At 52.0% G+C, this 27,180-nt stretch overlaps 2 long non-coding RNA genes across 2 annotated transcripts; one reads left to right on the forward strand and one right to left on the reverse strand.

Annotated features, from left to right (window-relative positions):
* Positions 1–615: 615 nt before the first annotated feature.
* LOC144942355 (uncharacterized) lies at positions 616–12,431 on the forward strand. The gene is made up of 2 exons (XR_013639361.1): positions 616–905; positions 11,459–12,431. It is a non-coding gene; the product is annotated as an uncharacterized LOC144942355 (long non-coding RNA).
* Positions 12,432–21,142: 8,711 nt separating this feature from the next.
* Positions 21,143–24,465, reverse strand: LOC144942543 (uncharacterized). Its single transcript, XR_013639391.1, has 3 exons — positions 24,003–24,465; positions 22,343–22,450; positions 21,143–21,273 (listed from the first exon to the last, which is right to left on the reverse strand). It is a non-coding gene; the product is annotated as an uncharacterized LOC144942543 (long non-coding RNA).
* Between the last annotated feature and the right edge of the window lie 2,715 nt (positions 24,466–27,180).

A 27,180-nucleotide genomic window follows, 5' to 3' on the forward strand; every position in this document is an offset into this window, starting at 1 on the left:
CCGCCGTGAGCGGGAATCGAACTCGGGCCGCCGGGTTCGTAGCGCAGCGCGCTAACCGCTGCACCACCGCTCCCCTCGAGGCACACCGCACGCGTGGGGTATTGGCAAACCGAGGGGGGGGGGGGGGTGACGGTGGGGGGGGGGGGGTACCGGGGGAGGGATGCAGCACGTGGCCCACAATCCCTTGCGCGCGGTACTCGCGTCTATTTTTAGCATCGCGCGGTGTTGCCAGGGGAACCCTGATGACGCACGGGCGTCACTGCGGGTCAGGCTCACTCCCTCGCTCTCTCTCTCTCTCTCCTCGCTCTCTCTCTCTCCTCGCTCTCTCTCTCTTCTCCCTCCTTGCCCGTCTCTCCTTATCCCTGTCTCTCTGTCGGCGCCTCTGTGTGTGTGTGTGTTTTGTTCGAGCTCCTACGTTATCCTGCTTTTCCTGTCTCGATCTCTCTCCAAATTTGTGTGTCTCTTGTCGATCACTTGCACATCGCTGTCTCTCTCTCTCTCTGTGTCTTCGCGGGATATTAGTACACACTCGCGATCTCTCGCTGCATCAGTCAACTCCGTCTGCCTATGGCTCTCCGTCTATCTGTCTTCTCTACATCTCTGACACACACACACACACACGTATATCAACACTTGCATTGTTTCCGCAATCTATTTTTGGTCTCTTTTTTTTTCATCTCTCAATGTCGTTATTTGTGCTTCTGGTCTCCACCGCATTCTATCCCTCGATCTGTCATCGCCTTTCCTCTACCCCCCCCCCCCATCGTTCTCTCTCTCTCCTCTCGTCCGTCCTTGGCTATAGGAGCAGCAGCGCACGGACGCAGTCGTCCCAAGAGCCGAGCCGGGCTTGCGTCCCCGCGTCTGACCGCCCGCAGGGAGGGCGACGCTTCCACAGCGCCTCCTCGGTTCGTGTGTGACAACGAAAGTTGACGTGCGTGTGTGTGTGTGCGCGTGTGCATGCGTGCGTGTATGTGTGTGTTTGCGTGTGTATGTGTGTTTGTGCGCGTGAGTGTGTGTGCGTGTGTGTGTGTGTGCGCGTGTGTATGTGCGTGTGTTTGTCCGCGTGTGTGTGTGTGTGCGCGTGTGTGTGCGCGTGTGTGTGTGCGAGTGTGTATGTGCGAGTGTGTATGTGCGTGTGTGTGTGCGTGTGTGTGCGCGTGTGTGTGTGCATGCGTGTGCATGCGTGTGTGTGTATGCGCGTGTGTGTGCGCGTGTGTGTGTGTGCGTGTGTGTGCGCGTGTGTATGTGCGTGTGTGTGCGTGTGTGTGCGCGTGTGTGTGTGTGTGTGCGCGTGTGTGTGCGTGTGTGTGCGCGTGAGTGTGTGTGCGCGTGTGTGTGTGCGTGTGTGTGCGCGTGAGTGTGTGTGCGCGTGTGTATGTGCGTGTGTGTGCGCGTGTGTGTGCGCGTGCGTGTGCATGCGTGTGTGTGTATGCGCGTGAGTGTGCGAGTGCGTGCGTGTGTGTGTCTTGTACACTTTCACGAGCGCGCGCGCGTGTCTCGTACTCTTCCCCGCGTGCGTGTGAATGTCTCTTGTGTGCGAATGGGAGTGTGAGCGAGTTAAGCGCTACGCTGCGCTACGAACCGGGCGACCCGAGTTCGATTCCCGCTCACGTTCGACGCCGGTAACGATTATCTGTATTGGTCCTGGGCCTCCCCTAGGTCATCTCAGCCTCAAACGAGTGCCTGGTGCAGTGGCGTGCAAACATCGCCACTGGGGAGAGACAAAGGCGGCCGGGCGTGGTGCTGGCCACCCACCCCCTCGTGTGCCGTGCCGGTCCTCATAGGTGCTACTCGCTAACGGCACTTGCCCCACCAGTCTGTCGAGGCTATACGGGGGGGGGGATCTTTGTCATTGTAGCAAGGTAGTGGGTAAGTGGTGGCGTCGTGGTTAGCGCCCTCGAGGTCGGCTCGGCTGTAAACGAGAGACAAAGGCGGTCGGGCGTGACGCTGGCCATGTTCACACCCCCCGTGCGCCGTCCTGCAATCCATCGGTGAATGTCGTCCGTTCGAGGCTACACGGGGGATCTCTTTGTCTTGTGTCGGTAGGCAAACGTGTTTTTGGGGGGGTTTCCACGTTGCAATGTGTGTGGCAATTCCCGCTCGCGGCCGACGATTGTCTCAACCGGTCACGGGCCTCCCCTAGGTCGACTCAGCCTTCATTGAGTACCTGGTACCGCGTGTAAACACCGGCACTGGCCACCCACCCCCCTCGCGTGCCGTTCCGCACTTCAAACGTGGTGCTCGCCAACAGCACTTGCCCCAACAGTCTGTTGAAGGCTACACCGGGGATCTTTGTCTGTGCGTGTATTAGAGTATGCGATCATGCGTGTGTGTGCTCATGCGTGTGTGTGCTCATGCGCGTGTGTGCTCATGCGTGTGTGTGATCATGCGTGTGTGTTTTCATGCGTGTGTGCTCATGCGTGTGTGTGCTCATGCGTGTATGTGCTCATGCGTGTGTGTGCTCATGCGCGTGTGTGCTCATGCGTGTGTGTGCTCATGCGTGTGTGCGGTACTGCGTGTGTGTGCTCATGCGTGTGTGTGCTCATGCGTGTGTGTGCTCATGCGTGTGTGTGCTCATGCGCGTGTGTGCTCATGCGTGTGTGTTTTCATGCGTGTGTGCTCATGCGTGTGTGTGCTCATGCGTGTGTGTGCTCATGCGCGTGTGTGCTCATGCGTGTGTGTGCTCATGCGTGTGTGTGCGGTAATGCGCGTGTGTGCTCATGCGTGTGTGTGCTCATGCGTGTGTGTGCTCATGCGTGTGTGTGCTCATGCGTGTGTGTGCTCATGCATGTGTGTGCTCATGCGTGTGTGTGCTCATGCGTGTGTGTGCTCATGCGTGTGTGTGCTCATGCGTGTGTGTGCTCATGCGTGTGTGTGCTCATGCGTGTGTGCGGTACTGCGTGCGTGCACTCATGCATGTGTGATCATGTGTGCGTGCGCTCATGCGGTGTGTCTGTTCACGCGTGTGTGTGTGTGCTCACGCGTATCTGTAAATGAAGGTGAAACCCCCACGTAAATTATTTACGAGCACGATCATGCAAACTGTTATTACCGCGTGCGGATCTACGTGAGTCGTAGTCATTTCCATCTCGTGCCAAATGACGCTTTGTTATCGTCATGCTAACGGCGTTCATTGATGTTAGCCGTGAACGCGACTGACTGGCTGACTACCGAATTAAACACCAACACAAATGAAAAGCGATTATTTGATGACGCTGCTGCTGCTACTGCTGCTGCTGCTACTGCTGCGCTGGGCAGTGGTGCACGAAGCGCAATTTATTTGTAAACAAAACAATAAATTTAAAACTAGATACATTCGTCAATTATAATATCAATGAACATTTATAATGCGCATTCCATCCTAGGATTCCAATGCGCATGACACCGTCTGACATTAAAACTAAACATATATGCGACGTTTCGGGCAATGATCCTTCTTCATAGCAATGCATATTTACGTGTGTATACATGCGCAGTTATTGTATATATATATGTATAATTACGTTCATGTGGCTTTGTACACAAATGTTTATATATATATATTTACATCTAAAGAAATAAATACGTACGAACATTGATAGATATTTACGTGGAATGAAGAAGGGCCGTTAGCCGAAACGTCGCCTCTCAAAAACGAATTGATGAATCTAATAAGGACACACAGCACACACGCGGCACTGTTACAGGGGAGCGCGTGTGTCGAGCGAGTTTCTGAGTGCCACTTCAGCACCACGGACAGCGGCGCCCGGGCGACACGTCACGTGCCCCACGCTACCACGGAGGGGATGGAGGCCCCCCTCCCTCACACCCCCTCTCCCCCCCCCCTCTACCTTCCCCTCTCCCCCTCCCCCTCTCCCCCCCTCTCCCCCCCCTCTCTCCCCCTGTCTCCCCTCTCCCCCCCTCTCCCTCCCCCTCTCCCCCCCTCTCCCCCCCCTCTCTCCCCCCTCTCCCTCCCCCTCTCCCCCCCCTCTCTCCCTCCCCTCTCTCCCCCTCTCCCTCCCCCTCTCCTCCCCTCTCCCCCCCCCTCTCCCCCCCCTATCCCCCCTCTTCCCCCTCTCCCTCCCCCTGTCCCCCCCCTCTCCCCCCCTCTCCCCCCTCTCCCCCCCTTCTCCCCCCACCCCTCCCCCACACCACCTTAGCTCGGATATCAATCTCCATCTGTGTGTCTTAAATGCAGACGAAGGCAAAGATCCCCCGTATAGTCTCGGCAGACTTTTTGGGGAAAGTGCCGTTAGCGAGCAGCACCCCCAAAGTCCGGCACGGCACTCGAAGGGGGAGGTGCGGGCGGCCAGCACCACCACCACCACTCCCCGGCCGCCTTTGTCTCCCCAGTGCCCTATGTTCACACGCTGGTACCAGCTTTTCATTCGAGGCTGAGTCGACCTAGGGGAGGGCCCCCGGACCGGTTCAGACATTCGCCGCCGCTGTCTGCCGCCGTGAACGGGAATCGAACTCGGGTGGCGGGGTCCCCTGATATTGAACCGCGCGGTAGCGAACGGACGGTGACCGCGTCCCGGGGACTGCCCAGCAGAGCAGGGGAGGCTGCACGTGACGCGACGCAGAGGCGGCGGTGGCGTTGGGAGGGGGGGGGGTGGAGGTTCGGGACTCGATGAGGCCCCGAGTTGGGGGCTAAAGCGACTGGAGATGGGCAGGCGTCACTGCCGTGCCGGGTGAAGGAGGGGGCGGGAGGCGCGGTGGGTGTCTCCCGCAGGCCCGCCGTGAAAACGGGGACCTCCGCGCGCAAGACGTTTCGAGGTGAGCGTCTCGGTGTCCGTCAAGGTTTGCTCGGGGTTGCTGATCGCTGGCGTAGCCTTTTCGATCTTAACAGACGGGTGCATTTCATCCAATAACGGATTGTTGTTGTTGTTGTTGCTGTTGCGGATGGAGGGGTATAAAATAGCCGCGTGAGTGCAATGGCCAATGCGGTGTCGTGTCGCCCTCGTCCACCCGACACGGGCCACGTTCAAGTCATCGCGTTGTTCCACGCGCAGCTATCGCCGCCGACCTCAGGTGGAGAGCAGGTCTGTCGAGGAGACAGAGTCAGACGCTGTCTCCTCGACAGACCTGCTCTGAGGACGGCTGCTTGCGTTGTGGCCGAAACGTCGTGAGAATTGTATTTTATTGTGTTTTATTTTTTATTATTTCATTACTTCCATTCTACGTGACTTTACCGAAAGAACCAAGAAGATGAATCCCCGCAGTCACGAAAGAAGCTTTAAATCGAAAAATATCGCCGCCGATTTTTTGCGAGCCGCTCCGAGCAAACGCCACGGGCCGGCGATGCTTCTTGAACAGCGGAGCCGGGGACAGGTCCATTCGGAGCGCGACGTTTCGCTGCTCGTGTCACGGGCAGCGTCATGGGGCGATTGACAGAATTCTGGACCACCCCCCCCCCCTCCCTCCCCTCCCCCCATCAAAGAGAGATTTCATTGCTACCGCGAGGGAGCTGAATATCTTGAGGCGTCGTCAAGCCACTGCCAGAGAGGGGTCTGCACGCGAGCAATTTACGGCCGCGCAACGTTGCGTTCATCATCGTCGGCAGAAATGTATTCGGCACGCGGTGATCTCTGCGCTGATTTGTGCTTTCGTTTTTTTGGCGGTCCGTTAATGTCAATCACGAAGCGGCTCAGAGTCAAGGTTGTTTTATTTCATGGTGGCAACAGCAACAACAATAATGATGATAATGCGTTCAACGTGTAAGGAACCGCACGGGTTTTTGGCTCGCCCTCGAAAAGAGAGGACGACTCGGAGAGAGAAAATATGACTCGGAGAGAGTGAGGACGACTCAAACAGGACGACTCGGAGAGGGAGGACGACTCAGAGAGAGAGAGGATGACTCGGAGAGAGAGAGGATCACTCAAAGAGAAAAAGGACGACTCAGAGAGTGAAGACGACTCAGAGAGAAGACGACTCAGAAAGAGAGAGGATGACTCAAAGAGAGAGAGGACGACTCAGAGAGAGAGGACGACTCAGAGAGTGAAGACGACTCAGAGAGAGGACGACTCAGAAAGAGAGAGGATGACTCAAAGAGAGAGAGGACGACTCACAGAGAGAGGACGACTCAAAGAGAGAACAACTCAGAGAGAGTGGATCACTCAGAGAGAAAAAGGACGACTTAGAGAGTAAAGACGACTCAGAGAGAGAGAGAGGACGACTCAGAGAGAGAGGATGACTCAGAGAGAGAGAGGACGACTCGGAGAGAAAGGACGACTCAGAGGCGCCAGGAGGATGAACCACAGACGAGCGGGAAGGCAACAGCGCGCTCTGCAGCCCTCTACATATCAAGGTGTTATGATCTTCAGTTATTATTATCATCGATGATGATGATAACAATAATATTAAACAAAGCGACGTGTAACACTCGCTCGATATTTCAGGGTCGTAAATGACCGTGGCATAGCCCTCGAAAGCCGGCCGAGAGACGTGAAGGCTTCTGAGTGCGTCCTCAAAGTCCGTGTCTCGTTTGCGGCCCTTCACCCGGCACGGCTGACTACGGACGGTGCTAAAGAAGTTCAACATTCGTTTGTAGCTTTAACGCTTCTGCTGTTGCTGCTGTGAATGTGCAGCAGCATCGGGATGATGATGATGATGATGGCCGCGTTCCAGACGCTACGGGAAACGACGACCGGTGTAGAGAGGAGGAGGTTGTGAGTCGCGTTGACAGGAGCTGTAGTGCAGGGTGACAGGAGCTGTGGTGCAGGGTGACAGGAGCTGTGGTGCAGGGTGACAGGAGCTGTAGTGCAGGGTGACAGGAGCTGTGGTGCAGGGTGACAGGAGCTGTGGTGCAGGGTGACAGGAGCTGTGGTGCAGGGTGACAGGAGCTGTGGTGCAGGGTGACAGGAGCTGTGATGCAGGGTGACAGGAGCTGTGATGCAGGGTGACAGGAGCTGTGGTGCAGGGTGACAGGAGCTGTAGTGCAGGGTGACAGGAGCTGTAGTGCAGGGTGACAGGAGCTGTGGTGCAAGGTGACAGGAGCTGTGATGCAGGGTGACAGGAGCTGTGGTGCAGGGTGACAGGAGCTGTGGTGCAGGGTGACAGGAGCTGTAGTGCAGGGTGACAGGAGCTGTAGTGCAGGGTGACAGGAGCTGTGGTGCAGGGTGACAGGAGCTGTGGTGCAGGGTGACAGGAGCTGTGATGCAGGGTGACAGGAGCTGTGATGCAGGGTGACAGGAGCTGTGGTGCAGGGTGACAGGAGCTGTGATGCAGGGTGACAGGAGCTGTGGTGCAGGGTGACAGGAGCTGTGGTGCAGGGTGACAGGGGCTGTGGTGCAGGGTGACAGGAGCTGTGGTGCAGGGTGACAGGGGCTGTGGTGCAGGGTGACAGGAGCTGTGGTGCAGGGTGACAGGAGCTGTGGTGCAGGGTGACAGGAGCTGTGGTGCAGGGTGACAGGAGCTGTGGTGCAGGGTGACAGGAGCTGTAGTGCAGGGTGACAGGGGCTGTGGTGCAGGGTGACAGGAGCTGTGGTGCAGGGTGACAGGAGCTGTGGTGCAGGGTGACAGGAGCTGTGGTGCAGGGTGACAGGAGCTGTGGTGCAGGGTGACAGGGGCTGTGGTGCAGGGTGACAGGAGCTGTGGTGCAGGGTGACAGGGGCTGTGGTGCAGGGTGACAGGAGCTGTGGTGCAGGGTGACAGGGGCTGTGGTGCAGGGTGACAGGAGCTGTGGTGCAGGGTGACAGGAGCTGTGGTGCAGGGTGACAGGAGCTGTTGTGCAGGGTGACAGGAGCTGTGGTGCAGGGTGACAGGGGCTGTAGTGCAGGGTGACAGGAGCTGTGGTGCAGGGTGACAGGAGCTGTGGTACAGGGTGACAGGGGCTGTGGTGCAGGGTGACAGGAGCTGTGGTGCAGGGTGACAGGAGCTGTGGTGCAGGGTGACAGGAGCTGTGGTGCAGGGTGACAGGAGCTGTGGTGCAGGGTGACAGGAGCTGTGGTGCAGGGTGACAGGAGCTGTGGTGCAGGGTGACAGGGGCTGTGGTGCAGGGTGACAGGGGCTGTGGTGCAGGGTGACAGGAGCTGTGTTGCAGGGTGACAGGGGCTGTGGTGCAGGGTGACAGGACCTGTGGTGCAGGGTGACAAGGGCTGTAGTGCAGGGTGACAGGAGCTGTGGTGCAGGGTGACAGGAGCTGAATTGCAGGGTGACAGGGGCTGTGGTGCAGGGTGACAGGAGCTGTAGTGCAGGGTGACAGGAGCTGTAGTGCAGGGTGACAGGAACTGTAGTGCAGGGTGACAGGAGCTGTGGTGCAGGGTGACAGGAGCGTCGAGTAAAGGCGATTATCGTTGAAGATTATTAATTGTTCGCGGTGGTTATTGTCGACGATTATCGTTGAAGATTATTAATTGTTTCGCGGTGGTTATTGTCGACGATGATGATGACGATGATGATCTATTGGTAATTTATCGCTGTTGGAGGTGTGGTTGTGGTGAGTGGTGCGGGGTGAGGAGGGGGGTGAGGAGGGAGGTGAGGAGGGGGGTGAGGAGGGAGGTGAGGAGGGGGAGTGAGGAGGGGGGTGAGGAGGGGGGTGAGGAGGGGGGGTGAGGAGGGGGGTGAGGAGGGGGGTGAGGAGGGGGTGGAGGAGGGGGTAAGGAGGGGGGTGAGGAGGGAGGTGAGGAGGGAGGTGAGGAGGGGGGTGAGGAGGGAGGTGAGGAGGGGGTTGAGGAGGGAGGTGAGGAGGGGGGTGAGGAGGGGGGTGAGGAGGGGGGGTGAGGAGGGGGCGTGTGAAGGGGGGGGGGTAAGGAGGGGGGGTGGTGACGTTACCGGATTCCCTCGTGACGTCACTCGAGGGGGGTGGCGAGCCGTCCTCAGTGCCCGTGGTGGTGATGGCGATGGTTCTGGTTCTGGTGATGAGAGTAGTGGTGGTGGTGATGGTGGTGGTGATGGTGGTGGTGATGATGAGAGTAGTGGTGGTGGTGGTGGTGGTGATGATGATGATGAGAGTAGGGGTGGTGGTGGTGGTGATGAGAGTAGTGGTGGTGGTGATGGTGGTGGTGATGGTGGTGGTGGTGATGATGAGAGTAGTGGTGGTGGTGGTGATGAGAGTAGTGGTGGTGGTTGTGATGATGATGAGAGTAGTGGTGGTGGTGGTGATGAGAGTAGTGGTGGTGGTGATGGTGGTGGTGGTGGTGATGATGAGAGTAGTGGTGGTGGTGGTGGTGATGATGATGAGAGTAGTGGTGGTGGTTGTGATGATGATGAGAGTAGTGGTGGTGGTGGTGGTGATGAGAGTAGTGGTGGTGGTTGTGATGATGATGAGAGTAGTAGTGGTGGTGGTGGTGGTGATGATGGTGGAGAGCTTTGTGACGGGCAGTGTTTGTACCGGGTTGGTGCTGGTTATTAATTGCCCTGGCCATGATAACACCATTAACACCATTCTTTATTTGCCGTGTCCTGGCCGAGGATGGGCGATTGTCAAATGGTCGATGGCTTTCCGGAACGGACAGACGAGTGGCAGAAGGGCTCCAGCGATGGTCGGGCGTTTGCTGTTGCTTCGGGCGAAGGGTGGCTCTGGTTCGGGGCTATTGATGCTGCTCTCAATGTGTTGGATTTGTGGCATTAATTAGTGACAGGGCTGTAGTTTATTACGTTTGAGTATTATTGACAGTGATGATTATGATGGTGGTGGTGGTGACGGTGATTCGTTTTTTTTTATGGTGATTGTGTTGTTGAAGATGACAGTGGCTGTGAATTAGATTAATGGCTATTGTTACTCCCTGTAATGATGATGATGACAATAATTTTTACTTTTTTTTTGTATGATGATGATGTTATTGTTGACGATGGTGATTGTTTTTTTCATGATCGTGCTGATATTTGTGACGGTGTTCATCGTCATCATCATGACACTTTGGGGGATTATGACGATAGTGTGAATGATGTTTTAGATGATGATGGTGATGTTTAGTGGATCGTCATCACGTCGAGTGTGCGGCAGACCCAGGCCACCTCCCCCGGCCTCACGAGGCTGCGGTGAGGACGGCATCTACCCTGGGGTGGGGGGCCTCTACCCCAGGGTGACCTCTGCCCTGGGGTGACCTCTGCCCCAGGGTGACCTTTGCCCTGGGTGCCCTCTTCCCCTGGAGGCCCTCTGCCCTAGGATGACCTCTGCCCCAGGGTGACCTCTGCCCTAGGATGACCTCTGCCCTGGGGTGACCTCTGCCCCAGGGTGACCTCTGCCCTGGGTGCCCTCTTCCCCTGGAGGCCCTCTGCTCCAGGGTGACCTCTGCCCTGCGGGCCCTCTGCCGTAGGGGCCCTCTGCCCCCGGGTGACCTCAGCCCCAGGGTGACCTCTGCCCCCGGGTGACCTCTGCCCTAGGATGACCTGTGCCCCAGGGTGACCTCTGCCCCAGGGTGACCTCTGCCCTGGGGGTGCCCTCTGCCCTCTGGTGACCTCTGCCCCTGGGGGTCGTCTACCCTGGGGGCCCTCTGCTCCGGTCCCCATGGTGGCGCGCCGCTCTTTTTGCGGTGTGGGCTTTCTGTGGCGCAGCGCGCCTCTCCCTCTCGGAAAGCCCTTACCCCAAAAAGCATCGGCGCGTGGCACGAACAACGACAGCCGTCAACAGCCACCACCAAAAGCCACCACCACCAAGAGCCACCACCACCAAACGGCCACCACCACCAAACGGCCACTGCCACCACCAACAGCCACCACCACCAACATCAGCCACCACCACCACCAACAGCCACCACCACCAACAGCCACTACCAACAGCCACCACCACCAACAGCCACCACCACCAACAGCCACTACCAACAGCCACCACCACCACCAGCTACCACCACCAACAGCCACCACCACCAACAGCCACCACCACCAACAGCCACCACCACCAACAGCCGCGTCGCGTCTTAACCACGGTCCCACCAACAGCCACCACCATCAGCCAGGCCGCGTGTCTCTCCTTGTTTACCGCACCCGACGTCCCGTGGCTCGCTTCTCAGGAGGCTCCTGCCAGGCCTTCACAGGGGTGGGGCGATGACGAAATCCCAATTGAAGTGATTTTTGTTTATTTGCGATGTGATTTTCGATTTTTTTTTTCGTTTTACCAAATGTGGCAGACGATGAGGAGCCTAACTTCACGCGAATGAAGGCAGGGGGTCTTTAAAGTCACGGTGTTTGTGACGTGATCTTCCTCGCTTGGTAGGTTGGGGGTTCGATCCCGACCCTGACGCCTGCTGCTGTATATTTGGAGTTTGCTTGTCTCTCTCTCTCCTCGTGATCGCGTGGATTTTTTTTCTGGGCCCTCCGATTTTTCCCTCCACATTTAGAAACATACACTGAGATTATTTCGAAAAATATTCGTGCCATAAATGTGTAATGCAGCTCTCAGAGACACCGTCTTGTTCAGTTATTTGTATATTCATTGTGAATAAAGTCCGCCGACTCACTGATAACTTAACGAGTAACCGCGAGTGACGATACACACCCTGGCTAACTCCTGTGACTCTACGCTACGCTCCCTGTGTAGTTGGCTGGCCACACAGGAGCGGACGCGTAGCAGTCACGGAGACAATATAACCGTCGCCTTCCAAGACGACAAGGTTCCCTGTTCCAGGACGATGAAGACGACCCGCTCCAACATGACGACAGCGACGACAGCTCATTGGTTCCCCCACAACAACAGCAGCAGCAGCAGCCCAGAGCCCCGTCCCACGCCGGCTTTTATCCCCCTCACCACCCGGCCACGCCGCTTTTCCCGAACCCTCTCTCACCTGGCCCTGTTTGTCTCTGTCCCAAATTACTCTTTACGACCGTTTAGGTCCTCACGCGACCCTATTAGAGGTCGCAAACGGGTTTTGATTTCTTACCCGTACCCGGCCGCACCAGGGTCGCAAATGGAACGGGTACCTGTACCCGGCCGGGTACGGATACCCGTTCCCTACCCGTACCCTACCCGAAATGAGTGATAAAACGGTTACTCACCAGTGACTCACGACCTACCCGTACCCGTAACCGGCCGCACCAGGGTCGCAAACGGGTACCCGTACCCGTATCTGGCCGGGTACGGGTAGCCGGGTATCGGGTAGAGTACGGGCATCGGGTACCCGGTAGCGACCTCTGGACCCTGTCAGTGCCCATCGCGTCAATTTAGGTCCCACATTACCCGAACGTGACCCTGTCTGTTCCAGTCACGTGACTTAGTAACCACGGCAACGGGGAGCAGCACTGTCCCTACATCACCCCGTACTGTCCTTACAAATGTCAAAGTGATGGGCCACTTTATTGATTCATCGTTTGTGACAAGGTCGCTTCTGAAAGTAAGTTAATAGCTCAGTGGGTTTTGCCAGGTAGGATGGGGATGGTTCAGTTTCAGTTGTGTTTGGGTGATGTGTTTACCTTTCTTGTACTTAGCACTGCTATCGTGTTTTTGTACTGTTTGTGGAAAAGAGCTTTACGGCTCATCGGATTCCTCCTGCGTCAATAAATATTTCGATTCTGAAGCACATGTGCAAGTAGTATGATCAATATCACGGTTAATACGTCCGCAGTAATAACCAGGGCGGCCGCTGGATTCGAACCACGAACCTCGACGAATGCGCTACCGCTGGGCCACGTCCCTGCACCTCCGATTGGCACCGGTGGCTACGTGCGGTGTGAATTAAGTTAAACTTGTGATAATTGTTTTTTTACCCTTCTATCTGGCAACAAAACTGACACCTTTTTACAAGGAGTTGGACCATGTGAGACTAGGCTCTAAGGAAAGCTGTCTCGGGTGTGGACCAATCAACTTCAAGGACAGTGCACATTATCAGAGTTATGTTTTTTGTTTGCATTATGACTGCAGGTATTATGGTCTATGCAAACATGACTCCTTGTGAAAAGGTGTCAGTTTTGTTGCCAGATAGAAGGGTAAAAAACCAATTATCATATGTTTACTGGCAAATGAGGTTCCCATGGTGTAAGTTAAACTTCTAACTCCATACAGCAGCAGCAGCACCACCACCTGCAGTTTATTCTCAAAACCCCTGTTCCAAACAGTGGCTCGGAATTCATCTCAGAGTGCCAAGGAGTTCTCAATTGTTGCCATATTCTAGAATCATCCGGAAATCACGCAGTTGTGAGCGTGCACGCATGTCCGTTGAACTTCTTTCGCACCCTACTAAGTCAACGGTAATAATTGGAGGTGGCGATGCGTGTATGTATGTTGCACTTCTTTCGCGACGTACGTAACCAACCGTGCTAATCGGAGGTGTGCTTTGTATGTATGTATGTATGTTGAACTTAAATTTCGATTTAAAGCTTTCGTGACTGCAGGGATTCATCTTCTTGGTTCTTTCGGTAAAGTCACGTTGAAGCCGTCCTCAGGAGAAGAACATGTCTGTCGATAAGACAGAGTCTGTGTTATCGACAGACCTGTTCTTCACCTGAGGACGGCTGCTTGCGTTGTGGCCGAAACGTCGTGAAGATTATTTTATTATGTTTTATTTTTATTATTTTATTACTTCCCTTCTACGTGACTTTACCGAAAGAACCAAGAACATGTTGAACTTATTTCGTCCCCTACGTAGCCAATCGTGCTAATTGGTGTTTGCCGGGGGAAGGGCAACAAACTAAACACAACAAAAAGCAGTTCTAGAGAAATTAGTTTGTCAATCTAGACGATGATGATTTTAAAAGTGCACAACTCCCAGTGGCTTCCTAATATCGGAAGGGAGAGCGTTCCAGACGGCCGCAGGAGCGCATCTGAAAGCGCCTCGCGATGATGATGATGACGATGACAATGATGACGACGATGATGATGACGACGATGATGACCACCATCTTTGTTCGATGGCCCAGCCAAAAGCCACCGCTGCTCCTGCGAGGATGGCGACCTCAGTGTGGCGTGGTGATAGTGGTGGTGGTGATGCTGGTGGTGATGGTGGTGATGATGGTGGTGGTGATGATGATGGTGGTGGAGATGGTGATGGTGGTGATGGTGGTGGTGATGATGGTGGTGATGATGGTGATGATGGTGATGATGGTGATGATGATGGTGGTGGTGGTTTATAGCTTCCTTGACGAGATCAGCAGCGAGGCATTGCGTGGTGGTTCATTTGTGGCCAGTCGCTTTGTATGTGTCACTGGGCCGGATTAGGATTGTGTAGGCCCCTGGGCTACAGGTATTGTGAGGCCCCCAGTAATATTTTCAAAAGGAAAACAAAGTTAAAGAAAAATGGCATTTATTTTTATAAGGCTAACAACAAATACAATTCAAACATTTGCTTTGAATGATTTCTTGGAAAAAGTTTTCTCCAAAGCATCAGCAAATTGTAAGTTATTGAGAACATCGTTTCAATTGCCACGAGAGCAAGTCTTCTTGGTTCTTTCGGTAAAGTCACGTAGAAGGGAAGTAATAAAATAATAAAAATCAAACATAATAAAATAAAATAATTATTTTATTTTATTATGTTTTATTTTAATAATAAAACATAATAAAACATAATAAACATAATAAAATAAAATAATTATTTTATTTTATTATGTTTTATTTTTATTATTTTATTACTTCCCTTCTACGTGACTTTACCGAAAGAACCAAGAAGATGAATCCCTGCAGTCACGAAAGCTTTAAATCGAGAGCAAGTCTGTTTAGTCGTTCTTGTGCCATTGTCGATCTGTGTGCATTCTTTAGATGTTTCATCTTGGAGAAACGTCTCTCTCCAGTCGCATTAGTTATCATTAAACACGAGTAAATCCGTAGTGCTATTTCAACATTAGGGAATGAAGAAGTTAATCCATTGTTTACTACAAGGGTGTAGATGTCAGAAGCTTGTCGTGTTTTATGCTCGTGCTGGAATTCATCAAATTTCCCAAAGTTCCTGAAGTGAAGAATTCCTTGCACAAACTCAGGCTCGATGTCATCCCGAGTAAATCTTCTGAAACTTGGCTGCTGCTGCTGTTGAAATGTCTTCAATATTCATTGTTGGAAATTCGACCAGGAAACCAAATAATGAATGAACATTTTCACATGCTTTAATGCGATGAGAAAGAGCTGATTACGATCTTGATTTGAAGCTTTCGTGACTGCAGGAATCCATACTCTTTGGTTCTTTCGGTAAAGTCACGTAGGTAGAAATAAAATTAAACAAATCACGACGTTTCGATCGCAACACAAGCGGTCGTCATCAGGCAAAGGAGTCAGCCTCTTAAAGCAAACTGTTTATAAAGGTTTGGAGATGGGCGTAGCATAAGTGTATCAACAGCAACAGGAGCATGGCCAGTGCAGCAGCAATGCCAATGCAGCAACAATGCCAATGTAGCAACAATGCCAATGCAGCAACAATGCCAATGTAGCAACAATGCCAATGCAGCAACAATGCCAATGCAGCAACAATGCCAATGTATCAGCAATGCCAATGCAGCAACAATGCCAATGTAGCAACAATGCCAATGCAGCAACAATGCCAATGTAGCAACAATGCCAATGTAGCAACAATGCCAGTGCAGCAACAATGCCAATGTAGCAACAATGCCAATGCAGCAACAATGCCAATGTAGCAACAATGCCAATGCAGCAACAATGCCAATGTAGCAACAATACCAATGCAGCAACAATGCCAATGTAGCAACAATGCCAATGCAGCAACAATGCCAATGTAGCAACAATGCCAATGTAGCAACAATGCCAGTGCAGCAACAATGCCAATGTAGCAACAATGCCAATGCAGCAACAATGCCAATGTAGCAACAATGCCAATGTAGCAACAATACCAATGCAGCAACAATGCCAATGTAGCAACAATGCCAATGTAGCAACAATGCCAATGTAGCAACAATGCCAATGCAGCAACAATACCAATGTAGCAACAATACCAATGCAGCAACAATGCCAATGTAGCAACAATGCCAATGTAGCAACAATGCCAATGTAGCAGCAATGCCAATGCAGCAACAATGCCAATGTAGCAACAATACCAATGCAGCAACAATGCCAATGTAGCAACAATGCCAATGCAGCAACAATGCCAATGTAGCAACAATGCCAATGTATCAGCAATGCCAATGTAGCAGCAATGCCAATGCAGCAGCAATGCCAATGCAGTAACAATGCCAATGCAGCAGCAATGCCAATGTATCAGCAATGCCAATGCAGCATCAATGCCAATGTAGCAACAATGCCAATGTATCAGCAATTCCAATGGTGCTGTTGATACACTTGGGCTACGCCTATCCCCAAACCTTTATAAACAGTTTGCCTTGAGAGGCTGACTCCTTTGCCTGATGACGACCGCTTGTGTTGCGATCGAAACGTCGAGGATTTGTTTTATTTTATTTATAACTACGTGACTTTACCGAAAGAACCAAAGCTGAGTACAACTTGTCTATGATGAATATATATGTTTCCACCTTCAACTTCTGCCTCCCTCGCAAATCAAAATCTTCAGTATTACCGTTCGTTTTTTTTCCAATGCTCTCGTTTTTGTTCGTTACAGTATTCCGTATTAATTCTGGATTTGAAGCTTTCGTGACTGCAAGGATTCATATTCTTAGGTTTTTTTCGGTAAAGTCACATAGGTAAAAAATTAAAATTAATAAAAAGTAAAATTAAAATAAAATAAAAATCACGACGTTTCGGAGGCAACACAAGCTTACGTCTTCAGGTGGAAACGCCACAGCACGATTGCTGTATCTTACGTCGTGATTTGTATTTTATTTTTATTTTACTTTTTATTAATTTTAATGCCTTTTGCTTTATTTTCAAACACTTCAAACTGATCCCGCTGCGACATCAAAACATCCAGTGGAGATTTAAGAAGTGTAATAGCTGATTGAAGCTCCAGTGTGTCATGTTGAAGTGATTTGCTGACTTGATAGAACCTCTCTAGTATGACAGCCCAGAAGTTTGCCAAGAGAAGTTTCCAACTTTGAAAGCTGCTTGAGTATAATTTGTGCTTCATAACATGCATCAGCCTTCTGATTTCCATTTTCTGAGATTCACTTTAAAGCTTCTTGAAAACAGCTCTAGCCTTTAGACAATGCTTTTGTGGCATCGTGCCTTGCAGACCATCTAGTATCTGATGCTCTTTTGACTACCGATTGTAGATTCTCTTCCACCTTCAGCTTCAAGGCACCGAAGCATTACTGAGCAATATCGAGTTGAACCAGAAAATAAATTGTAAAGTTTTTGTATCAGACCAAAGAATGAAACTGCCCCAATGCAGCTTTCCACAGCACTTAAACCTACCAAATTAAGGGAGTGTGCAGCACATGGAATGTAACGTACAAGATGATTGATATTCATGATATGTGCTTGAAGCCCTTTTGTAGCATCCTGACATGTTTGATGCGTTGTCATAAGACTGTCCTCTTAGATTAGCTACATCAATTCCAATTTGTTCAAAGAATTTCAAGACAATGTTGGCAAGAGCTTCTCCAGTGTGACTTGCAATGGGAATGAAAGTGAGAAAACGTTCAACAACCTCGTTATCTGATGTTCCAACAAAGTGAATAACTACAGTCGGCTGATCAGTGTAAGATATGTCTGGTGTTGAATCAACACCTAGAGAAAACTATTTGGCTTCCTTGATTTATTCTACAATGTACTAATATGGTTTTTCCCCTTTTTTCTGGCATCAAAACTGACGCCTTTTGCAAGGAACCATGCTTACGTTAACCACAATACTTGCAGTCAAATGCAAACAAAAAACAATACTCTGATAATTTATGCATTGTCCTTGAAACTGATTGGTCCACACCAGAGACAGCTTTCTTTAGAGCCTAGTCTCATATGGTGTTCGACCAGATGACGCCAAAAGGCGCACAGTTCAAAGACAACGCACCACCAGAGTAATGAGAGCTCAGGGTTAAGCAGCTACATCATGGGACCTCCTTTGCCAGTACCAACATATACTAATAGGGCTTTTCCCCTTGGTCGAACACCATATGAGACTAGGCTCTAAAGAAAGCTGTCTCTGGTGTGGACCAATCAGTTTCAAGGACAATGCATAAGTTATCAGAGTATTGTTTTTTGTTTGCATTTGACTGCAAGTATTGTGGTTAACGTAAGCATGGTTCCTTGAAAAAGGTGTCAGTTTTGTTGCCAGAAAAAAGGGGGAAAACCCCTATTAGTATATTTTGGTACTGGCAAAGGAGGTCCCATGATGATTCTTCTACAATGGTTTTCAATTCTTTATTTCCCATAGTCTCTATGACTTCCTCACATATTGTTGAAGATAGATATGAAGCTCGTCCTTAGGTTTTTTCGGTAAAGTCACGTAGGTAAAAACATTAAAAGTAAAATAAAATAAAAAAATAATGTTTTTACCTACGTGACTTTACCGAACAAACCTAAGGATATGAATCATTGCAGTCACGAAAGCTTCAAATCTAGAAAGATATGAAGCTTTTCCTCGTCCTTGATTACCATATTTTGCTCTATGATAACTAAGAAAAGGATCATACTCAGCAAGTAATTCAAGTATCCCAAGGTAGTTGCCATTCTGTTGAGAATTAAGTACTTCTGTGTCACCACGAAAGGCTAATCCACGAGATGAGAGAAACTTTGTAGTTGAAACTACTCTATGCAGTACTTTTGCCCGGTATTATTTTTCCTTTGTGAATTGGATTTCCAATATTGAGTCAATTCGTCCAAGTGCTTTTCGTCGAGAAATCCACGCCATCATAGAGGTGCGATGTCCAGAACTGTTCTCATGTTCTGTCATCCGTGTAGAGGCATGTTTCCAGTCTGAAAATCCTACATCGGAAAACTTGTTTTTTTATTCCATGTATACCATCAAATAGAACGCAAGCAAAGCAATAGACATTCCCTTTTAATTGTATCTCTCGTTATATGTTTTATGAATATCAGTGAACGAGAAAATGTTCTTTCCTGTTCAGAGTAATGTCTTTCGGAAAACAAAAAGTCATCATCATGGTGTTGGCATTCCACGGGACATTGTTAACACCAAAGGTCACACACCTCCTTTGTTATATTTGAGTTTGTCCACAAACCAATGTCATCTTGATACTCAGATCCGAGGTCATCTTTCTTCTGGTGGATGATGAGAATGATGAGAGGGTGATGGTGGGATGCAACCTCGATACCAGTCGCCGTGTCTGCGAGCGCCTCTCATTTCACCTTCGTTGTTTAGTTTTCATTTATTTATTTTTTAACCGCCACCACCAAAAGTGCTTTGCGCGGTGGTTCATCTGTGTCCAGTCGCGTGGTGCGTCTCGTGAGAGCGCCACCTCTGTCAAGCGATGCCCCCTAGCGTCCGATGTCCTCAACTACAGCGCGCGGTCGAGGCGCGGCGCTTGCTGGAATCTCACGGACTGTGTGTTCACTGCTTGAGAGCACACGTGGGGGGGGGGGGGGGTCCGGGGGGGGGTCCCCAACACCGGTGCCGGTCCGTGGCCTGTTAGGAACCGGGCCGCACAGCAGCAGGAGGTGAGCGGTGGGCGAGCGAGCGAAGCTTCATCGTCTGTATTGACAGATGATGAAGCTTCATCATCTGTATTGACAGCCGCTCACCATCGCTCACATTGCCGTATGAGCTCCGCCTCCTGTCAGATCAGCTGCGGCATGAGATTCTCATAGGAGGGCGAGCCCTGCTGTCAACTGCGCACACGAGGGATCTCGGTTGCGCGCTCCTTATGAGAAGTCAGATTCCGACACTTATTTTAGTCCGCGTGTGGAACCTGCCCCCATTATTTAATTTACCACTTCCGTCCGCGCCTCTCTTCCGCACCGCGCACTTGTCTCAGGCACAGTGTTGGCGAGCCCACAAGCTGCTATCCCCGGGTCAACATGAGTAAGAAAACAAACGTCGCCGGAGAGCTTCTTTGAAAAGGGGGAAAGACCCAATGATGACCTCCCCCCCTCCCCCGGTCCGTGAACAAAAATTGTCTACCACGAAACCGGTCCCTGGTGGCAAAAAGGTTGGGGACCGCTGCTCTCGAGGACGCTTGCAGGAGCACTTGGCGATGAAGTAATAATAGTCGCTCGGAATATTTTGCAAGGAGGTTGCTTGCTGCTGCTGCTGCTAAATTTGGGTTTTTAATTTGTAAAGATGTTTTCAGCCAATTAATGTTATTAATGGATGTTGTTAATTAATGTTATTATGATACAAGTGGGTTGGAGGAATCCGGAGAGCCCGGAGAAAAGCCACGCCTTGCGCGAGGGGGCAACGCGCTATCCCCCGTACAGACGGAATAAACAGTTTGAGCCGCTGGTTGAGCTCACGTTGAGCTAACGTTGGATCGGTGACGCCCCCAAGTTCCACGTTAACTGGGATTCTGCTCAATCATTCTACTGCCAACTTGACCCCACGTTTGTCAACATTCGCTCATTTCTCTCGCGCTACAAACTCGCACAAGACAAAGATTCCCCGTATAGGCTGTAAGACTGTTGGGGAAAGTGCTGTTAGCGAGCACCTATGAAGGCCGACATGGCACACGAGGGGGTGGGTGGCCAGCACCACGCCCAGCCGCCTTTGTCTCCCCAGTGGCGATGTTTACACACCGTACCGGGTACTCATTTGAGGCTGAGTCGACCTAGGGGAGGCCCATGACCGGTTCAGATAATCGTCCCTGGTGTTTGCCGTGAGCGGAAATCGAACTCAGGTCGCCGGGTTCGTAGCGCAGCGCGCTAACCGCTACACTACCGCTCCCACTGACACCCACCCACTGACACCCACCCACTGACACACACACACTGACACACACACCCACTGACACACACCCACTGACACACACCCACTGACACACACCCACTGACACACACACCCACTGACACACACCCACTGACACACACCCACTGACACACACACCCACTGACACACACCCACTGACACACACCCACTGACACACACCCACTGACACACACACCCACTGACACACACTGGCACATGCACACGGAGGCGTCCACACGCTTTGCACAATAGAAGCGAGATTTATCAACGGTAAAAAAGTGTCCACAATCATCATTACGCACCGAAACCTTTAATTCAATAAACTTTTGTTTTCATAGAAAATTCATAAATACTAAAATATAAATGTGCTCTTTGCAGTAGTTTTTTAAGTTACATCTGTGTATATATATATTATTTACAGTCTTGCGGACGGTACACAAGAAGCGCGCGCACTGTCGCAAATTGTCAGCCGCAATCGCAGAGTTCCACCACCACGCGTCCGTCTCAAGCAGAGTCACGGGGACTGTGGTCTCCTCCGTCTGTGATCTCCTCTGCCTCGTCCTCCGTCTGCGTGATCTTCGTCTCGAGTGACGCCACGACACTTTGGCTCCTCGTTCACCCGCGGGGCTCGTGCTTACGAGAGATATTTCCTCCTTTTAAAACGTCAAATCTGCAAAAGAAAGATTGTTTTTGTTACAAGTTAGATCGACTAAAATCGTCGTTCGCGTTCCCCTGCTGGCTACGTCAGCAGTCACGGAAACTCAGCAGACTGGTTTTTTTGAACACGCAAAGAATAATTCACAAAATGCGATATCACGTGAGCAGCATCTCACCCACGCCCAATCAGCTCAAGCCTCCAGTAAGTCACGTGACTTACGCGTGGCCACCCCCACTGTGAATCCCTCGCCCCGCCCCCTGTGAAAACAGACGCTGCTCCGTGCTGCTCACTTCCGCTCACTCCTTCCCCTCTTCTGACCCGCCCCGAGTAACGCTCCTCTTATCAGTTCATCGGATTCCTTCAGTCTAAATATTCTCATTCTAATTCTCTCTCTCTTCCCTCACCTCTCATCATCATCACCACCACCCTCTCATCAATGTCATCATCACCATCCTCTCATTATTATCATCATCATCATCATCCTCTCATCATTATCATCATCATCACCCTCTCATCATTATCATCATCATCACCCTCTCATCATTATCATCATCATCACCATCACCCTCCTATTATTATCATCATCACCCTCCCATTATTATCACCATCATCACCACTCTCTCATCATTATAATCATAACCACTCTCTCATCATTATAATCATCACCACCATCTCATCATTATCATCATCATCATCATCACCACCCTCTCATCATCATCACCACCCTCTCATCCCATCCCTGTCTCTGTCATCTCGCCCCCAGTCCCCCCGTCACACTCGCCCCCCTCCCCCCCCCCCTCTTGCTGACCTTTGACCCGCGGTTGTTGTAGCGGTGGTGCGGCACAACGGGGTCAAAGGTTGTTAACGATTCACCAAACCTGAAGACGGCTGCTTGCGTTGTAGCCGAAACGTCGTGAGAATTATTTTATTTTATTATGTTTTCATTTTTATTATTTTATTACTTCCCTTCTACGTGACTTTACCGAAAGAACCAAGGAGATGAATCCCTGCAGTCACGAAATAAGCTTTAAATCGAGATTCACCAAACATCACAAAGGGGGACTGGGGGGAGGGCACGCACCGGTCAGCATGGTGCTCGTCTGGGGCAGCAGCGACTGCTGCCCGTCTGCGCGGCCTCCGCGCTTGTCCGAGACCTCTCGGTGCGCTCGCTTCGTCTTCACGAAATAATCTGCGGGCGGGAAGAGCGCAGAGAACGCGTTAGTCAAATGTGTGCGCTGAGACAAGCGAATGACTGCGTGTGTGTGTGTGTATACAAAGACAAAGATCCCCCGTATAGCCTTAACAGACTGCGGCAAGTGCTGTTAGCGAGCACCTATGAAGGCCGGCACGGGCACACGAGGTGGTGGGTGGCCAGCACCACGTCCGGCCGCCTTTGTATCCCCAGTGGCGATGTCCACACACTGAATCACGTACTCATTTGAGGCTGAGTCGACCTAGGGGATGCCCAGGACCGGTTCAGATAACCGTCACTGGGTGTTGGCCGTGAGCGGGAATCGAACTCGGGTCGCCCGGTTCGTAGCGCAGCGTAGCGCTAACCACTGCACCACCGCTCCCCACGTACACACATAACATGTACGCACACGTGTACACAACTTGTTGAAAACAGTGGACGTACGTTTACAGACGCGAACAGCGTCCCTCTGATACATTTTACAAAGTCTAGAATACACCGCATTTTACTAAATTGTGATTATACGAAGCAAACCGTCGTCCCCACCACCACCCTGCACCGTACGGACAGATGACATTGAGACTCAACACCTGGTTGCACAAACTCACTCCACTCCCTCATCATCTCACTCACTCGCTCAATGAATCGCTCCACCCCACCCACCCACCATCGCAACCCATTCACTCACCGAAACGTTCACTCGCTCGCCCACTCGCTCATTCGCAAATGGGACTCATCCTGATCTCGTAAGTTATCACGATGATCAAACTAAATCAGCTTGGAGCGTGGCTTTAACACGGCACCTGAGCCGGTGCCATTACCACCACTGTGCTGTGGTGGTCACGAGGCAGAAAGAGCTTTTGAGTTTGTGATCGGTTAAGTTTTTTGTTAATCGAGTTGCCCGGTTGGTAGGATATGTTAACTACCTTGCCTGGTATACAGGAGGTCGTGAGTTCTATGCCGACCCTGACGCCTGTTGTATATTTAGAGTTGTCATGTCTCGTTCTCTCCTCGTGGTCGCATGGATTTTACTCCGGGTTTTCCTGGATTTTCCCCTCCACATTTCGAATCAACATCACGCGTCTAGAGTGTTTGGCTGCTATTAATTTCCACGCGATGATAAGCGCACATTGTTGAGCTATTATTTGTGGCCAGGTCGTTTCTGATAAAAGAAGCTAACAACTCAGTGAGGCCTTAGCTGGTGAAATAAAAATGAAAAATAAATGGTTTAGTTTATACGGAGGCTTTCGCGACCAAAAGCATCCATAATACAGTTTTATTTCACGTAAATAGTATTATCGTGTAAATATATATTTACGCGATCGAACCCAAAAAATCCTGTATTACAGAGTTAATTTTATGTAGCGAGAGACGGGAAGACGTATAATGAGAATGAGACGTTTAAAAAAAACTTTACAAGTTTAGCTCCAGCAATTGCATGGCTACATTTTCCACACCACACGCGGTTCGCCGAAACGACTCAACGAGGCATATTCGCGACCCTCGTTTCAATCGGCACCACCCACCGCTGCACCACCCCGTGCCTCACCGGCGATGCGCGAGGCCGGCCGCTTGCGTTGCGCCGAGTTGAACGCGGGCGGCGTGACCTCTGCGATGGGCCTGAAGGAGCTTCGAGACGCGGGGCTCTCTCCAGCCGGCCCCGTAATCTCCGTGTTGCCGCTGTTGGAGTTATTTTCCGCGTCGTCGTTGTCGACCGCGTGCTCGCCGTCGTCCCCGCCGTCACGGACGACGTCACAGTCGCAGCCGTCGCCGTCTCGCGCGACGGCTGCGGGCCGGTAAAAGTTGGGCACCCGCACGGCGTCCACCTCCTCCCATCTCCACGCGGCCCCAGCCGCCTTCTCGCCAGCGCCCTCCTCCTCCTCCTCTGCGCGCTCGCACGGTCGCCCTGCAGCGAAGTCGAACCCCCACCGCGCGCGCGCAGCGGCCGCATCGTCACGGAGCTTCTGAGCGAGCTCGTGGCGCACGGAGAGGAGACACCGGGCCCGCTGCTGCTGCTGCTGCAGCTGCTGCTGCTGCTGCGTCGTCGTCTCGTCGACACCGCCGAAGAGGAGGCGGCGGCGAACGCTGGCGACGCGACCCGGAGGCATCACGCAGGGCAGGGGCACGAAGAGGCGGCGGCGAGCGAGACTCGGGCCGCCGGCGGAGGAGGTGGAAGAGGAGCGCGGGGCGAAGCTCATGACTGCTGCTGCTGCTTCTGCTGCTGCTTCTGCTGCTGCTGCTTCTGCTGCTGCTTCTGTCGCTTCTGCTGCTGCTGCTGCTTCTGCTGCTGCTTCAGCTGCTGTCGCTTCTGCTGCGTTCGGAGCGAGTCGAGGACGCCCAAGGATTTCGCGGTTGCGCAGGGTACGTGCGTGAGTCAGCGTGCTCACGCGTGTGCGCGTTGTGTAGCTGCGTGTCGGTGCGCGTGTGTTTACAGAAGACGTGTACGGCAACCGCCTGTGTCTCCCTCGAACGAAGTGCAATATACCTGTTGACCTACGAGTTACGTATCGTATAACCACCCTCGTTACACAAAGTTCGCTCGATAGCTTGCACTAAAATCTGTACGTAAAGCGTGAATGTTCCTTGCGACACGGTATGCGGCGCGCACGTGAATGTAAGCGCTCACTTCTGAGCTCCTTCTCTGTCGTGATCGCGTAGAGACCTACAAACACTCCCACGAGTAACGTCAGCGGCCCGGCTCGTGTCTCACACACACACACAGAGAGAGCGGAGCGGAGAGGAGAAGGCAGCCGACGTAGAATTAAGCCAAATTGACAGCTGCCTTCAATCCGCCTCCTATATATACCCGCCGGACATTCGCTCCCCCATTGGTTGACTCGTGGAGACTATTGGAGTCACTTGGCATATTTTAAACTAGACTGGGGGGGGGGGGGGAGGGGGGGTCGGTCGAGGCTTGTCGGATGAGCCACATGAATAACGCATGAACCAAATATCCAACCCGTTCGTCTCGCCGCCCAGGCACTCTTCCACGATGTATCGACGACCTCTCTGAGTCGGTGGACATTTTTTTGTTATGTTTTAAAATGCGCCTACAAACACCGACGTACGTATACGTTTCACACTCACGGGGAGACGCTGTCTCCCCGACAGACCTGGTCTTCACCTGAAGACGGCTGCTTGCGTTGTGGCCGAAACGTCGTGAGAATTATTTTATTATGTTTTATTTTTATTATTTTATTATTTCCCTTCTACGTGACTTTACCGAAAGAACCAAGAAGAAGAACGTGGCCAATTCGTCACTAGTACAGCACTAGTGTATAGTGTAGTGTATAGTGCAGTGTATAGAAGTGTATAGTAGTGTATCGTAGTGTAGTGTATAGTGTAGTGTCTAGTGTATAGTAGTGTAGCGTATAGTGTATAGTAGTGTAGTGTATAGTGTAGTATACTAGTACAGCACGCCGGTGTGTTGGAGAGCCAGGCCACAACATTTACAATCTGAGCACGACGTTTCGCCAGTAATTACAACTAGCTTCATCAGGCGACAGCCGTGCGGCGCGGTGCAAAGACAACGAGAGGCAGCTTTGCCTACGGCAGACGTATGCCGAGCGAGTTGCGTTGCGTGTTCAGGCCCACGCAACGCACAAATCAACACGGTTAGAATGCGACCTGCGCGTATAGATGGTGCATCAGTTACATCTCGATAATCGTCATAGCGTGACCATTGATATTGATAAAATATCGTCATCTCGTGAAAATGATATCGTGGCAAAGCGAGCCTGCTGCTTCCCGAACACGGCAACAAACCCGCTTTACGTCGTGGGATGCGTTCCTGAAACGGTGCGACGACGAATATCGAAATGACGTAAGATCGAAGCGATGTTACAGGGGGGACGGTGGTGGTCGTGGTGGGTGGAGGCGAAGGCTGAGAGGCGACGGATAACGAAACAGGACGGAGGACGACGTCGTCGATGATGATGATGATGATGCTGTCGGCGACGTGAGTGTCGGGGTGGTTGACGCGACGCATATCGGGTCGTCGCGGTGTTCGTAGCGATAAAGCGACGACGTAGTGGCGAAGCGACGTTAACAAAGGGAGGAGAGAACACGTACGTCGGGGTATAGTACTGTTACACAAAGACGCAGAGAAGACCGATCGTAGCGATAGCGACGTGGTGGGAGGGGGTGTCGGGGGGGGGGTAGAGTAAGGGGTTGGTTTTGGGGGGAGGCGGCGATGGTGGTGGGTGGGGGGGCAGGCAAATCTCTTCTTTGTGCCTGAACGACGACCGGCTGTTCCCTTCCTTTGTCTCTCCTCTTACCCCTTCTCCCTTTCAGCGCCTTTCTCTCTCTCGCGCGCGCGCCGTGAAATCCTCCACTGCCGCCTTTGTCATGGAGATGAGAGCCGCAATTTGGCTGCGCGCGCCGGAGGATCGAGCGCGCGCGCGAACCCCCCCCCCCCCGCCCCCCCCCCCCCACCGTGCCGCGCGCGTGCCCGTGGCACGGGCGGCGTGTCAGAGGCTCGCGGCGGCGCGTGCGCGAGACAAAGGCGCGGCCCTGCAACTGCAAACGGCGCGCAGGTTTACGTACAGGCCCGTTGCAGATTGCCAAAAACGCAGCTTTGCAAATTGCTAAAACGCGTGGGGTTTTTTCGTGGCATGTCAGCGGGCAAAGCCCCCACTGAGCCGTGTAGCTGTTTTTGTTATTTTAAAAGCGACCCTGCGACTCTCGCAAATGATAGCTCAACGAAAGTGGATAATTAGCACCTGGAC

The sequence above is a fragment of the Lampetra fluviatilis genome, chromosome 27, assembly GCF_964198595.1.
Source record: "Lampetra fluviatilis chromosome 27, kcLamFluv1.1, whole genome shotgun sequence".
Classification (NCBI taxonomy): Eukaryota; Metazoa; Chordata; class Hyperoartia; order Petromyzontiformes; family Petromyzontidae; genus Lampetra; species Lampetra fluviatilis.